This window comes from Podarcis tiliguerta (assembly GCF_965153285.1).
Source record: "Podarcis tiliguerta genome assembly, chromosome: 5".
In the NCBI taxonomy this organism is placed as follows: Eukaryota; Metazoa; Chordata; class Lepidosauria; order Squamata; family Lacertidae; genus Podarcis; species Podarcis tiliguerta.
Window position 1 is genome coordinate 8,654,074 of NC_139538.1, and position 13,267 is coordinate 8,667,340.

The 13,267-nt window shown below is 46.3% G+C and overlaps 1 protein-coding gene and 1 long non-coding RNA gene across 4 annotated transcripts in view; both read right to left on the reverse strand.

The window, feature by feature from the left end:
• SENP5 (SUMO specific peptidase 5) overlaps positions 1 to 574 on the reverse strand; it is a 32,561-nt gene extending 31,987 nt beyond the window's left edge. The window contains exon 1 of one of the 3 annotated variants that reach the window (XR_014511729.1): positions 254 to 444. The gene's annotated coding sequence lies outside the window, so the exon portion shown is untranslated. Of the gene's footprint in view, positions 1 to 253 lie in introns of all 3 variants that reach the window. The other 2 variants (XM_083442102.1, XM_083442103.1) reach the window with 2 other exon arrangements.
• Positions 575 to 5,508: 4,934 nt separating this feature from the next.
• LOC310678520 lies at positions 5,509 to 12,712 on the reverse strand. The gene is made up of 2 exons (XR_014511808.1): positions 12,498 to 12,712; positions 5,509 to 5,719 (listed from the first exon to the last, which is right to left on the reverse strand). It is a non-coding gene; the product is annotated as an uncharacterized lncRNA (long non-coding RNA).
• Between the last annotated feature and the right edge of the window lie 555 nt (positions 12,713 to 13,267).

A 13,267-nucleotide genomic window follows, 5' to 3' on the forward strand; every position in this document is an offset into this window, starting at 1 on the left:
CCCGCAAAAAGACACCACCGTTATGAGGAAGGAATCGAAAGGTTTCCAGTAGGAGGCCGCCCCCCCCCCCCCGCGCCTCAGGTCAGGGGGGCTGACTAGGCCAGATAGCCTCCCCCCACCCTCAGGCACGACCCCCTGCGAACCTGCTCGGCCCCCTCACCTCTGAGGAGAATATGGGGAGGGGGGGCGTGAAGAGAAGGGGAAACAAAACACACGGACCCCGCCCCCCACCCGCCCCTCGAGCCGCCCGTACCTTTGTCGCTTGGCGCATCCCGGCCGCGAAAAGGGGCCTCTCCCCGCCCCCCGCAAACACCCGCCTCCCTCTCTCTTTCCGCCCCCCCCCTCCTCCCAACTCCACGAGCGCGACGGCGACGGCAGCCGCTCGGCGACACCTCACGTGGGTCCGGTTCCCACAACCTACACGGCAGCGGCCGGCCCAGCGCCTCTACACGTCACTCTCCCGCGACGAGAGCTTCCGGATCGAGAGGCGGGGGTTGGAGGAAGTGAGAGGGAGGGGATTAGGAGCGGCTGCTTGCCGGTCCTGTTTGCGCATGCGTGCAGGAAAGGTACTGAAGGGGAGGGGCGGTAAGGGAAAGGGAGGAGGAGGAGGAATGAGCGGCTAGGCTCCACCATCTTTTGGTCCGGGAAAGGGAAGAGGAGTGCGCATGCGTTGGAGGGGAAGCAAGTGGGGAGGAAGGTTCGGCCGTTCTCGTGCGCGTGCGCGGTTGGTTTCTCGTTGCTAGGAGATGGGTGGGTTTCCACCCCACCCCCGTATTTGCATATTAATTGCTGGGGGCGGAGGGACGACGGTGGATTTAAAGATCAATATAACTTCCTAAAAGAAAAAAACAATGCAAAATAACCATTTAGAGATAAGCCCTTTATCTCTAGTCATTTAAAGATAATAATCATTAAATTAATCTCGACTAATTAGTCATTACTTTCGTGCTGATGGTGTGCATTTAATCTGGCTTGATATTTTGCCACCTAATTTGTGTTTAGATTTTTTGTTAATTAGATTGCTCTGCGTCGCCTGGAGAACTGGATTAACAGGCAACTAAACATGCTAATAATTACTTATTATTATTATTATTATTATTAAAATTACCTGGGTACTATTAGAGTCCAAGTGATTTAGCAAGCTGTTGCACTATGCTAGTGAAGGTTAGGCCAGTCAGCCATGGATGCTGCCTTCAGTCTACTCAGGAATGTATTAATAATAATAATAATAATAATAATGGAGCATTATGATATGCGATCCCCTAACAGCTGCCCGAAGTGATACATTCCAGGAATGGGTTTGCACCTCTAAAGAAATTAAGGCCCTCAAAAGGAACCCTGAGTCAAAAAAGGTTCAACCATCAATGGTGAATAGAAACTGGATCAGGTCAGCTCCTTCTCTTGCAGAGAAACCAAAATGATGACGACAAAGGTTGCAAAGCAGCTGCGCTTGCAGGGCAAAATCTGTTACAAGTTCCCTCCTGATTGGTGTGCAAGGCAGTTTTCTTTTGATGATTGGCATCTGTCAGGATGACAGTTCATGCTAAGAATCTTTTCAGCATTCAGAAAAGCCGTCTTGCACAAGAAATAATAAGAGGAAAGTGCCCTTGTGGGATGGAGCCCAGAAGTAGGGAGAGGGTTGAGACTTGCAACCATGGCAAGCAGATCCAGCGCCAGTTTGGAAGCCTGCCCCCTTTGCACCCCAAACAAAGCAGCTGGTGCTACAGACTTGAAGCTACAAGGGTACACTTTGAAAGAATGAACACTGGCACCCTCTCAATGGTGTGTGTCTTGGATTCGAATGCTGGAACAGGAAGGATTATGCTCCAGCAGATCCAAACGCAAACATGCAAATAAAAAGCTGGCAGAGCTGGTGCCAGGCTTAGACATGGCAATCATTATTATTATTGTTATTATTAATTGAATGCATTTATATCCCACCTTTCTGCTTTCTTGAAGGACCATCTTTTACCACGAGTCTGTCAGTTTGCATTTCTTAGTGCAGAAAGTATTGATCTGATGTGTGGAGATCTTTCCTATTCTACTTATTTCAAGGGGGTTCTGGGAGCTTCTCTGCATGAAAGAAATAAGCAAAGGGTTCATGATGTTTGGGTTATTCCTTCTGGGAAGCTGAGTACAGCTGGTGTAAACTGGTTCTGTTACCTCTTCTGTCATGGTCATGCTGACTATAATAATACTGTAGGCCAGAAGGAGCGTTTGCTATACTTTCTCTATCTCTTTTCCTTCTGGTGGGGTGCACATAGTATGCTTAGTGTTAAGGTTTAGACTTATTATAAGTTATTGTAAGTTTAAGTGAAGTCTGCTGGATTTCTTATAGAAAGTGCCAATCCTGAACGTATTGGATTTGTGTCCATTATGCTCATTTGCCTTCAGTACCAGAAAAGCTCTGCTGGATTGAATATTAATTTCATCTGGTCTATTTTGGGGGGAATCCTGCAACATGTTTAAGTTTTTAATCTGCTAACTATACGTTGAAATCTGCTCTGGATCAATATTGAGTAGAATTTCAATGACAGAGTTTGCCTGCCCTCAACTTGCAACATTGCCCGGGACGTAGACAGGGCCTTCTTCATAGTGGCACCAACCTTGTGGAAGGACTAGCTCCCTCCTTTTTAACCTTTAGGCCAGGGTTGGGGAACCTGTGCCCCCTCCCCAGATGTTGCTGGACTACCAATTCCCATCATCCCTAACCATTGGCCATGCTACTAGCTGGCCACAGGTTCCCTACCCCTGCATTCTGGTTTTATTTAATCTTGTACTTGAGTTGCTTTTCATTTTCACCTCAATGCAATAGGTGGCTTTAGCGTTGCTCTGTTTTTGCACTCTTGGTTTCTCTGTATTTGTTTTGCTTCATTGTACATTTTGTATCTGTTGGGGACTCTTGGAATGGAGAGGTATGATATACATTTCCTAATAAATAAATAAATCGATTTGTGCACTACTATTTTATATCAACCTCGTACCAAAACTCCCCCCCCCCCCCAAAAAAAAAAAATATTCTGGGAATTGTAGTTTGGCGATGTGGGTAATGAGAATTCTTTGTCTTAAATCCTTTCCCCTCTGCCCAGAACTAGTTTTCCAAGATTCCTCTGGGGAGAAAAACTGATTATTAATGGGGGGGGGGTCACATAACTCCCCACCCCGCTGGGGTCAGGATTAGCTTAATTCACTATTTGTATACATCATTCCACACAACCAGAGACATTCCAAAGTGATTTGCAGTTATAACAAAATACATAGGAAATTCTCATCTGTGGCTCTTATCAATGCAATTGGAGGTGACTTCATTATCATGGTCAAGGCTGAATAGGCCACTAACAGGCAATCAGAGTCCTTCTGCTCATCCCATCACAGTGCCTCATGGCAATTTCTTATCTTTCAGATCGTATTGTGATGGACACCCCCAATCTCCAAGCGGCGAGAGATTTCGGGGTGCCAGCACTAACCTCAAGTGTGGTTTCCTTGGAATGAAGGTCACTGGAGATGGTGGTGTCTTGATGATATATGGTTTAATGTGCTCATAGATATAGGCTGAACATAACTGCTCACTGTATTAGGACTTCAGCAGATACTGCTCTCCCGTTAGGTTTCTAGGGAGGCTCTTGGTTTCAGCACAGATTCAGGCTTCTGTTTTCCCCCCTCCTGCAGACTATACGGACTATTGATTCCTTACACTCACCAGTGACATCACCTCCACCCAGGCAAGATGGGGAAGGCTTCTTTGAGCATCTCCATCTTGTAGTTTCTGTGGCACACCAGTCAGCTCTATCTAGTCTTTGCAAGAGATACTTAACATATAATGGTAGCTTAACAAAGAGAACATCTTAAAAAGCAGAGGCATCACCTTGCCAACAAAGGCCCGTATAATTAAAGCTATGGTTTTCCCAGTAGTGATGTATGGAAGTGAGAGCTGGACCATAAATAAGGCTGATCGCCGAAGAATTGATGCTTTTAAATTATGGTGCTGAAGGAGACTCTTGAGAGTCCCATGGATTGCAAGAAATCAAACCTATCCATTTTGAAGGAAATCAGCCCTGAGTGCTCACTGGAAGGACAGATCCTGAAGCTGAGGCTCCAATACTTTGGCCACCTCGTGAGAAGAGGTGGAAAAGACCCTGATGTTGGGAAAGATTGAGGGCACAAGGAGAAGGGGACGACAGAGGACGAGATGGTTGGACAGTGTTCGCTAACACTGTTTGCTAAGTTACTAACATGAGTTTGGCTGAACTGCGGGAGGAAGTGGAAGACAGGAGTGCCTGGCATGCTCTGGTCCATGGGGTCACAAAGAGTCGGACACGACTAAATGACAACAACAAAGAGACTGGTCTGACCACTTTAGCAGCCTCTCTTTCTATGGTGCTCAAACTTATTTTCCTCTGGGCCACACTTTCATGCCCTCCAACATTTCCTCGATGAAAATAAGGACATCCCATTCCATAATGATAATTTTACTATTTATACTCCACACATCTGACTGGGTTGCCCCAGCACTCTGGGCAGCTTCCAACACATACAAAAACATAATAAAGACTTAAACACTATAAAAATAAGTAAATCCCTATACAGGATTACCTCCAGTTTGCTCAGGGGTTGGATAATTCCATTCTCTCCAACATTTCTCCTAAGGAAAAGCGGGACATTCCAGGATCAAATCAGAAACCGGGATGGCTTCTGTAAATCAGGGACATCCCTGGGAAATAGATACACTTGGAGGGTCTGCACTTTCAGAATAAAAATCTGTTTGCACCACACGTTTGGGGTGCTGTGTGAGATTGCACCCCAAAAAAAGCATTTTTTGGAGCAAGATCTTGGTGCAAAATCACAAAATCACAGTGCCCAAAATGGCTGCCATGCTATTGCAGGGGGAACTGGGATTTTTGTTCAGGGCACCTGCAGGTATGCCCCAAAGATGTCTTCCAGCCCAACCCTCACGATAGTTAAGGCCATTCTCCATACATTGCACACACATCACATCACCAGTGGGGAAAGCGAGACAATTTAGGTTTTTTATGATGAATGAAAGCCCCTGTCCTTGGCATTATATATCTGGTCAACTCTTTAATAACAGCACCATGAGCTGAAATAACAAACACATAAAGGGAGGTGGGCGCAGAAAAATAAATTCGAACCAAAGATGGCTACATGGTACACATTGTTAGGGGGTTCTTCACAGCCCCCTGAATGCATTATTTCAACATGTGGAAGATGAGCACATGCAGTGCAATTCTATACATGTACACTCAGAATTGCTTTGGCTCAGTAGTAGAGCATCTCTTTTTTGTGCAAAAGGTCCCAGATTCATTCCCCAGCAACTCCCAAGTAGAGCTGGGAATCTATAGGATTTTAGGCTCAGCCGAAGAAGGGAGCAAACACCAACAAAGACGTTGGAAGCACATTCTGTGCTGATTTGCAGGTTAAGAAACTGAGAGCAAAACTGATGTTTGAGCAGCATGTTAAGAAAACCATGCGTGATGTCTTGAAACATGCTTATTGTTAGGGCCTTTTATTATCTCCTCAAACAGGCGGATAGATCAGCTGGAGAAGATGCCCAATCTCTACAGGTCCTGGACTGTGCTGCTAAGCAATTAACATTCATAAAATGCTATCACTGGAATCAGTTTCCCAGAGAAGTTGAGGAAGAAAGACACGACTCCAGTGCCATCTTCTGGGCTCTTACGGCTGTTGCTCTGTGCCTGTACTTTATTTAGATCATAAAAGAAAAGGTACAAACACTTAGGACAGTTCCATCTTTCAGGCACACAGACACACACAAAACAGACGTATCAAACAACAGCAAAAAGGGAAAAGAAAAGAAAGAAAGAAAAACTACCCAGCAGCACAACCCCCCAAATGATAATAAAATGACTTTCAGATGAAATGTTATCCTAGCATCAATAGCAATATCAACATCACGAAACAGGAGATTTACTCCTCTGCCGTTAGATTAACGCCATTCATCTTTTGCCACTCTTGACTTTCTTGGGGAATTCTCACATATGCATTTGACCTTTTAAAGCATTATTATTATTCTACAAAGGAAACCCCAGCGGTATCCAGTTTGATTCTTGCCTCAGAGCACAACTGAGAAATTTCAAGGGCTGTCTATTATCGAGTGTTTGCAGGGAAAGATCAGATAAGAGTTGTTCCCTGTGATCTCAAGCTGCCTCTGTGTCTCCTCAGGGCCCTGGTAAACATGCAGGAAGGATGCTGAACGCTGTCCTTTATTTTCTAATGAACAGATATTTCATGCAGGTGTTTGGGGTGATGAAAGGCTCTCTGACTACAGCACTGCAGCTAGGTTGTTTTAGACCCTGGCCTCAGTTGCAAAGCGCACAATTAACATTTCTCTTCTACTTCAACATTCCTTGGTATGTTAGAAAGAAAGAAAGAAAATGCAAAATATAAAATAAATAAATACTCTGAGCATGTGCAGTTTTGCATTTGAAACTCCCTCAAAATCATAACACTATCACGGCTTCTTCTGCTGCCCTGATGTTGAACATATTTACTTGGGGATAAGCACTGTTTTGTTGTAGAAAAAGATGATACAGCATTTAAAACCAAAAGTAATAAAATGAGCATGGGGAAACAAGCCCATGCCCAGCCCTGAAGAAGAAAGGAAGGATGCTGCAATGACCAGCATCAGTTTCCTGCTGCCCCCATCATCCCTTGCTCTCTGGGTAGTCATTTGGGATGGGACACTGCCTCTTTCTGCTGGGACATCTGCACTGGGCATACCCAAGAACCAAGAAAGGCTGGTGAGATGAGGCATCATCGTGGTCCTGGTCCCCCGTAGCAGCATCGCAGGAATGCCAACAGAGCCATCCAGGATTCCTGCTGGTGCACCCGAACCACAGGACCGCTGGCCTGCCCCACACCATCTGAGTAATCCTGCTTCTGGGAGCCCAGGTCTGCTCCAACCAAACTCTCTGACTCTAATTCTCTTTGGGAAATCAACATTTCTGATCCTAACCTTGTCCGTGCAGTTTTCAAGCTTATGGATATTCTTTTTCTCCAAATATAAACTGCCTGGCATCTCTCCACCCTTCTCCTTTGAGCACAGAATTTGGGAGTTATTTTATGTGCGCAGGATGCATCGGCGGCCCAGTATATATCTGCAAACTGATCTCAAAGACAAGGTGAACTACGGCAGTGGCAGAAGGAGCAGCCTGGGGAATAAACCTCATCTAAATGGAAATGCGGAGCTGTTAAAAGGATACCTCGTGATGAGGTTGGGGTTGGGCTAAGTGGGTATGGGGGGTCCCCTCCAACCAGAGTATAGATAATAGAATCATAGAGTTGGAAGGGACTGCAAGGATCATCTATCCCAACCCCCTGAAATGCAGGAATCTTTCCCCCAACGTGGGGCTTGAAACCATGAACCTGAGGTTAAGAGTCTCATGCTCTACTGACTGAGCTATTCACTACCCTGTGATTCTGGCTGCAAAAAGAGTCTGCTAAAGAGGTCAAACATGTCTGGCTCTGTTATGGCCACGTACAGGCAATCTGTTGCCAAAGGAGCTAGTTCATAGAGATTCCTTCCAGAACAGGTCATGTGTTTCCCCGCTGCTTGCTCCTTGCAGGAGGTGATGTCATAGAGGTCCATGGGATCACATCTACAGTATGGACAATATTCCACTAAATAATGGTGCAAGTAAAACAATTTCCATTTGCACAATGGGACTCGGTCGGTCGACCAGCTACAAATCCACAGTTACTTCATCCAGCCCACATGTTACCAGATTCTCCACAAGAAAATCATGGGAGATTTTGTCAAAAGCCTTACTGAAATCAAGATATACTATGTCCTCAGCATTCCCCTGATCCACCCAACTTAATACTCTGTTTTTAACTCTGTTACTCTTTTTGAGAAGACCATGCTGGGTCCTAGTAATCACAGCATCCTTTTCTAAATGCTCACAGACCAATTCAGAGGGTTGGACTTGAGTCTCATTGCCAAGGGCACATTGTTGTCAGCACAGGCACAAACAGATACACACATCCCGGGGGGGGGGGCACATGATTGCAAACACAGTCTTCTCTCTTGGGACAGGAACCACACAAATAATGTACCCTACCCCATTCCTTTAAAAGTCGAGCAGGAGGCACGGGTCATGTGTTGGGACAAGGTCGTCACTTACTCCTGGCCATGTATCTTAGTCTCTGTCCCTGCCCCTTTTGAACTGTGTAACCTGAACCTTGAGCTGAAGCCAACGTCACGTACTGTATTTTTAAATAAAACTTTGAGATTTTCTGAAATGAGGATGAGTCTTTGGTCCAGGGGTGGGAGCCAGCACAGAGAGGGGTTGGGAATGTTTTCACCCAATGTGCATTACTTGTTTGGTTCCCCTGCACACACACACATCCCAAACTCCTATTCACGACGCTCCCATCTGCACATGTGCTGTCATCTATACTTGCAAAACGAATGCTTCAAATGTACACACCTCAACTTGATCGCAAAGTGAATGTGGTATCATTTTTCAAATCGGATGGAAGCTGGTTTGAGGGGAAACACATCAGGCAATGGCGTTTCTCAAGAATAGATAGATTTGGATAGTGGGTGACATCTTGAATACATGGCTTCATGCACCAGAGGTGGGAGTATCCTGGAGCCAGAGTAAGCAGTAATGTTACCCAGCCTAAGAGAATTCTGAAGGAGAGCAGGAGGAAGCCAGGGCTGGCTCAAGGCCTTTTGCCACCTGAGGCAAAGATGGTGCTTCACTCTCCCCATGGCAGGCATGGAAGCTGACTGGACTGGCCATTGACTCTTACGTCAGGGCAGTCAAAGGAATAGTCTCCTTCACTGCACCTGAGGGGAGCGGGCCAGTTCTAGAGGGGCAGACCAGGCTTCGTGGCACACACAGTCTGTCCTTCAACTGAATGCTTTGGCCAGGGAAAGCAGCTGCTTCTGCTGCCCACCCCCTAGCATTTGCCACCTGAGATGGCTGCCTCACTCTGCCTGATGAAAGGGCCGGCCTTGAGAAAATCATATCCCAATAAACTAGCATCTGCTTTGCACGTAGAAAAGGCTGAAGAAGACTCTTGTTCGAAACCCCGGAGAGCTGCCACCAGTCAGCTAGATCAGGGGTCAGCAAACTTTTGCAGCAGGGGGCCGGTCCACTGTCCCTCAGACCTTGTGGGGGGGCCGGACTATATTGGGGGGGGGGGGAAACGAATGAACAAATTCCTATGCCCCACAAATAACCCAGAGATCCATTTTAAATAAAAGGGCACATTCTACTCAAGTAAAAACACGCTGATTCCCAGACCGTCAGAGGGCCGGATTTAGAAGGCGATTAGGCTGGATCCGGCCCCTGGGCCTTAGTTTGCCTACCCATGAGCTAGATGGACTAATGGCTTCATAAGACAGCTTCCTATGCCCTTATTGTTCGAAGAGCTTGGAAGGTGGGATGCGATTGGGGGGGGGGGGTAAACAACCTTAAATTGGAAAGAGTGTTCTCATTTCGCTCCTTCTGTCGCTGAGCTTCTCCCCTAGATAAAATCTTCTCTCTCTCTCGCTCGCTGCCATGGATTAGGTAGATACAGCAGCCATCGCTTCACCATCCAGCAGTTCTGAGAATTGTTTCTTCCTTGCTGAAGTGTATTAATAGCCGGCTCTTGAGCCTGGGATTAAAAGTGTGCTCCTAAAAGTGGATTCTCTGGTGGTTAATAAAACTCACTTCTCTTCTCTCTCCCTGCCTCCCTCTTTCCTTCTCTCTCTCTTTGCCGACAGAGTGCTTCTGAGGAAGATGACTCATTCTCAAAGCGGGGACCCAAATGAACAGAGACGCTGTGATGTATGGTCGCGCCGCTGAGAGAGAAATATGAACTCACCCTAAAGGACTGCATCTGCCATCTTTAGTGTAGCAAAACATTTTACGGGGATGGTTTGAAATGCACTGTGTGGATCGTGCATCTCCAAGGGACAGCTGCCATTTTTGCGGATGCTGTAATGTTATGTTATGGCATAGCATAGCATTATTTTCTTTTTTCTTGCAGGTGGGGGCTTGATAAAGGATGGTGCATTTCGTAACAATCTGCAGAGGAAAGCCATGGTCTGGCTTGCACGTAATGCTAAGCTGCGGTTTGTTTTACAAACAAGTTAATCAGGAGCCATCCCACAGATGACAGAAGAAACCATGGTTTGTTTCTTCAAAGTTTGTTTCAATTTTCAGCAGCTCTTGCCTTGCACCTTTGTAGATTGGCCAACCTCTGGAATAGGATGGCCATGGTTAAGGAAGGGTTCGCACGCAACACCAAGCCATAAACAAACCAAGATGTGTTAGCCAACAACAAACCATAGCTACAGATCATGGTTTGTTAGTATTAGAGAGGCCAGAGTTTAGCTGCCGGTCAGGGTTTAATAAACCAGGGCTAAGTGTTATGTGTAAACCAGGCCAATAGTTTGGATCCATACCTGTAAACATGGGAACTGCAAGAGGGCTTCTGATCCTTTCTTTGTACCTTGCCCTTGAAAAGGATGAATTAGAGCTGCCAAAAAAGGAAGTGCCTGGATTTACCAAATAAAGTAAGGAAGGGATTTACTGTTTGCGGAACAGCTGTTGGGCTGGATCACTGGTGATGGGTTGGTGGATGTTGTAAACCAGGGTTTCCCAAACTTGGGTCTCCAGCTGTTTTTGGGACTACAGTTCCCATCATCCCTAACCACTGGTCCTGCTATCTAGGGAGGATGGGAATTGTAGTCCAAAATAATCTGGAGACCCAAGTTTGGGAAACCCTACCCTAAACCAAGAAGGCTGCTTTAATGCCCCAAAGAGAGGTATAGCTGGAGTAGGCTGGAAATAATTAGAGGGTGCTGTAAAGGTGATAAAATTGCTGCACAGAAAGCACTTTTGTGTAGGAAGAAAATGATGATTATGATTATAACAGCTAGCATGTATATAGCATTCATTCATTCATTCATTCATTCATTGCCCTTCATCATAAGATCTCAGAGTGGTTCACAGAACATTGTAGAGTATTTAAAGTCCTTTGCAGGTTTTGGTGTCCTCGGGTGTCTTCCCGTGTAAAAGTTGGGGTGTCTAGGCGACGTTTAAAGTCCTTTGCATATATATCTTGGTGTAATACTTACAGGTAAAGGTAAAGGACCTCTGGACGGTTAGGTCCAGTCAAAGGTGACTATGGGGTGCAGTGCTCAGCTTGCTTTCAGGCCGAGGGAGCTGGCGTTTGTCCACAGACAACTTTCCAGGTCATGTAACCAGCATGACTAAACCACTTCTGGCATGATGGAACACCGTGTTGGAAGCCAGAGCACATGGAAACTCGGTTTACCTTCTTGCCACAGTGGTACCTATTTATCTACTTGCACCGGTGTGCTTTCAAACTGCTAAGTTGGCAGAAGCTGAGACAGAGCAACGGGAGCTCACCCCGTCGTAGGGATTCAAACTGCCGACCTTCCGATATACATTATATAAAGCAAGTCTGTGTGAATAGAAGCAGGTTCCTTGAATGAACCCCTGCCCACGGATGCCCATCAGCAGGTAAGAAATCTAATAATTAAATAATTAAATCTGGAGCCGACACTCAATTTACTGCCCAGTATTAAGCTGCGAGCCATCCCCCCCCCCCTCTACACTGCATGGCATAATACATATTAGGAAGACATGCAGGTCTGGGATAGCTCAGTTGGTAGAGCATGAGACTCTTAATCTCAGGGTCGCGGGTTTGATCACCACCTTGGGCAAAAGATTCCTGCATTGCAGGGGGTTGGACTAGATGACTTTAGTAGTCCCTTCCAACTCTGCCCTTCTATGGTGCTGCAAACTCGATGACTATTAATAACAAAGAAAAGCCCAAGTAAACCGCTCAAGCATACAATTCATAGAAGGAGAGGTTATTTGTGCGAGAGAAATGCGTGGAGATGGTTATCTGGGCCAGGGAGGCAATGCAAAAGAAGAAGAGTTTGGATTTGATATCCTGCCTTTCACTCCCTTTAAGGAGTCTCAAAGCGGCTAACATTCTCCTTTCCCTTCCTCCCCCACAACAAACACTCTGTGAGGTGAGTGGGGCTGAGAGACCTCAGAGAAGTGTGACTGGCCCAAGGTCACCCAGCAGCTGCATGTGGAGGAGCAGAGACGCGAACCCTGTTCCCCAGATTACGGGACTACCACTCTTAACCACTACACCACACTGGCAAAAGGGACAAAACAAGATGAGAATGGCACACAGGAAGAATATTGGTGCCTAAGCAGCTACCTATCTGCAGAGGGGAAGTTTGCTATTTCCCCTGTCCTGCTTCTGTTTCCTGCATTCTCAAGCCCAAGGCAGGAGCTAAATTAATGTTAAGCAGTGGCAGTAAATGTCCCTCGATTCATCTCTGTGGCAAGGAGCCAAACGACCTTCCCTTTCAGAGTCGAGCTGCCCTCATTTTTTTCAAAAAACGGAAGATTATTCCATTTCCTCCTAATAGCCTCCCAGAATTGGAGACTCGTAACACTTGGATATTACATTACCTTCTGCCCCAACACTTTTATTTTGTAGCCGATTATCATGGTAATAAGGCGATTCCATCTCTAATTGTGTCCTCTGTGTTTTGCCAGCAGTGGGTGGCGGGGGGGGGGGGGGAGGGAGAGACACTAGCGGTTCATTAGATGCCTCCACCACCGTGTGAACCAACCAGGGAGCTTAGCAGGCCTCAGTGCAGAATGCAGGAGCCACAGAGACACACATCCGTCATCATAATGAGCAGTTTAAAAGTGTGGGATGGGGGGCATCTTACCATTAGGCGCAATAAGGTGATGCAACGGGGTAGCGGAGGGATCCAACATGTAGTGAGTTGGGTGGGGGACACCCCTCTAAACCCTAGAAATTAATAAATGGTAGGATTTTGATTATTTGGAGTATTGAAGGGAAGATTGGAGGCCAGTGGAAAAATACAGGCTAAGCTTCCTTTCCAAGCCAGAACCTCACCTGGGATAGAGGCATTAACATGTCGAAAGGTGTTGCTGGGTCATTTGAGAGGAATTCTTGGGCCTGGACAGACAGAAGGTTGCCAGGGTAACGGTGTGAGGCAGGGATGCCAACTTGAATAAAATATTTGGTGGGGCAAGCTCCACCCCACACAATGTGGCACGCACACACCATTTGAATGGCAATGGCCATTAATTTGCAGGGGGTGGCCCCCTCAAATGTTCCATGGGGGGGGGATGAAGGGCCCTAGGAGTTGGCTTCGATGGTGTGAGGTGAAATGAAAAGAGAAACATGTAAGCAAGTAAACTTGAAG